Genomic DNA, 3,203 nt, shown 5'->3' with positions numbered 1-3,203 from the left:
GGCACACGCCCTGTCAGCACCGGGAGGGATTTTGTGAATATTTACCTCAATGCAAGTAGGAAATGAGCAACATTCCTGTTTTACGGAGACAGAGATGGCAGGATTTTGCTGAATTCACAGCCTCCCCAAACTGTCTTGTGTCTCAAACACAGATGCATCCTTTCCTCACCCTACAAAATACCCAAGCAATAAACTTTGGAGAGAGACACTGTCACGCACTGAACATCATCCCATTTCCATAACTCTTTCATCTTCTTCATGGCACAGAGCCAATCTTTTGAAACAGGACCACAATCTCCCCCAAAACCACTTCAACAGCAGTTTAGCAGCATCTCCCAGCAGCCAAACACCACCTGAGCAAAAAAATCCATCTTACCGTGGGATGAGCCGTCAGCCGGGATATGTAGCCATGTGAACAGAAAGAGGAGCTGGTGATAAAAGCTGCCTGCTCTAACTTTTCAACTGCTTTATTTACTCACTTTAAGGGGGAAAAAAAAAAAAATTCAAGGAAGTAATGTTCCTCTCCCAAGGTGCACTGCAAAACATTCTTGGTAGACATGGAAACCCCTGGCAGGCTGCCATCGCTTGGCCAGCCTCCACATTAAATTTCAGCGAGCAACTCAACACTTGAATGGCTTTTAGAGAATTTAAAGGGAAACAGCAGCCGCGGATGGGCGATGCAGCTGCTGCTCCCCATAGGCAAGCATTGGGGGTGTTCCCGACTTTGCCTTCAGCTCTGCGGGAAAGCTCACCGTGCTTCTGCGGTACATGGGGCAGGCAAGTTATAACGGAGCAAGCTGGAAAAAAAAAAAAATGCAGCCTCCACACTTCTTCTACAAAGGAGGTTTCTCCTACAAAGGAGGTTTCCTAGCCACAGTCTGCAGGGATGGAGGGAAACCTTCTAATACCTAAAGGGGAGCTGCAGAGATGAAGGGAAAAAACATTTCACCGTCTTCTGGGGATTAAAATGCAGCCAAAGGTATTTAGGATGATCCATTCTTCCCTTTCTCCTCGCTCCCAGCTCTCCTCCCCTGCCCCGAGGCTGTCCCTTCTTTGCTCATGGTTAAGCTGAAGAGTGATGGGGAACTGGGAGCCTGGTCTCCCCAGAAATTGCTAAACAGCCATGAGAGCAGGGAAACACACGGGCTTGGAACTTTGCTGCTCTTGGGAGAAAGTGCGGAGAGCAGAGAAAGCCTGCAGCTGATTGCTGGAGGGCATGGGGGACCTGAAGGTGGTGGGACAGAAATGATCCCACACTTGGGCAGGAAAAGAGACCCTCCATATTCCCCCAGATCCCCAATTTAAACTCATTCAAGAACATGCATCCTGCATAGCAAAGGGTTATTTCTGTCTAAACGTTGTTACCCTGCTCAGTGCCCATCACCATGTCTTCAAGGTGCTTTGAAGCCCATGGAGGAAGGGAAGCACTGTGCACCCAGCAGAATGAGTGGTGTAACAGCTCTGTGACCTGCACAATTGTTACCCACAGGTCCAGTCGCAGATTTCCACCAATAGTGCCTGCAAACAGGTTTACGACGTGTAAGTATAAGCTGAAAGAGGGTAGATTTAGAGTAGACATTGGGAAGAAATGTTTTCCTGTGCTGGCGGTGAGGCAGTGGCCCAGGGTGCCCAGAGCAGCTGTGGATGCCCCATCCCTGGAGGGGTTCAAGGCCAGGCTGGATGAGGCTTTGGGCAACCTGGGCTAGTGGGAGGTGTCCCTGCCCATGGCAGGGGGTGGCCCTGGGTGGGCTTTAAGGTCCCTTCCAACCCAAACCATCCTGGGATTCTAAGATAAGTGATCATGAGCACATGCAGGACACACAACTTCTCTCTTCAGAGGCCTTCTCACAAAAGACATTTGCATTAAAAATCTCTGTGAAGTTCCAGCTACTTGGCAGATATCTTAGAACGGTTTGGGTGGGAAGGGACCTTAAAGCCCACCCAGTGCCACCCCCTGCCATGGGCAGGGACACCTCCCACTAGCCCAGGTTGCCCAAAGCCTCATCCAGCCTGGCCTTGAACCCCTCCAGGGATGGGGCATCCACAGCTGCTCTGGGCACCCTGGGCCACTGCCTCACCGCCAGCACAGGAAAAATGTCAATAAAGCCAAAATAAAGCAAGGAGACTCAGTTCCCTGCTCTCTTCTTACATGCTCAACACATTTCCAGGGAGATCAGACCTCCAGTCCCAAGTGTCTTTTCATCCGTTTCCCATCATTCCAAACACAGGCAGATAAGAAAGAAGCCCCAGGGCAGGGGACAAGATGAGGCAGCCAAGAGCCACGTCCCCTTTCAGTGGTTTGACCCCTGGGGCTCCTGCTGCGGCTCTGAGCAACCTCACACCGTTCAGGACCACAACGTTCTCCCAAATGGCATTATCATGCTTTTGCACAGTGAAACCGCAGCAATTGGCGAGGTGACATGTTTAGCAAGAGCCACATTTCGTTTCTTTCCCAAGAGGATGCAAAAGACACGAGCTATAAATAGGAAGCTGACAAGTTTAACAACTCCTGTGGTTTCACTGAAAAATTGGTGGTCATCCGCTCATCGGTGAGTACATAACGGCACGTGCAATGTGGGTGATGAGTAACCTTATCCGGTGAGGGGTCATTGCTGTTAGGCCTGCACAGAGGGGGGAAAAAAAAAAGAAAAAAAAAAAAAACAAAAACAAAAACAATTTCCCCTCCCTCTGCAGAGCCCATTTCCTCATTGCTGCTGAATTCAGAAATTTTGCAACATTTCTTTTTTCTCCCTCTACAAAATATCCAACTGGAGGGATCGGGTCACCAAATTAGAAGTAGATGTTTGCATTTAAAGAGTTTGATTCTCTTCCTTGTCATGGAAAAAAAAAAATTCAAAAAGAAATTAAAAAGAACTCTGAAAGCTTAAAGGAATAGAAATGTCAGAAATTAAAATCCCAGCAGGAGATTCTGCTCTGACCTACTCCAGGTATTTTCAAATCATCCCAAAAAAAGAAATTGAAATGAAGCGCTGAAAGGTCTGGAGTCTGCAAAAAACTACTTTTTTTTTTTTCTTCCCCTGAAAATAAAGGAGACACGATTCACTGACCCATATATAGTATAAAAAATCTGGAGGTTGGGAAAAAACAACACACGATCAGGTTTGTTTGTGCTATTTTTGCAAGAGCTCTTGGCACAAATATTTTCCAGCCATGGTTTGATGCCACGGCAGGCAGTTCATGAC

Source organism: Pterocles gutturalis, unplaced genomic scaffold, assembly GCF_000699245.1.
Source record: "Pterocles gutturalis isolate BGI_N339 unplaced genomic scaffold, ASM69924v1 scaffold24547, whole genome shotgun sequence".
Taxonomy (NCBI): domain Eukaryota; kingdom Metazoa; phylum Chordata; class Aves; order Pterocliformes; family Pteroclidae; genus Pterocles; species Pterocles gutturalis.
This window is presented reverse-complemented; position numbering follows the sequence as displayed.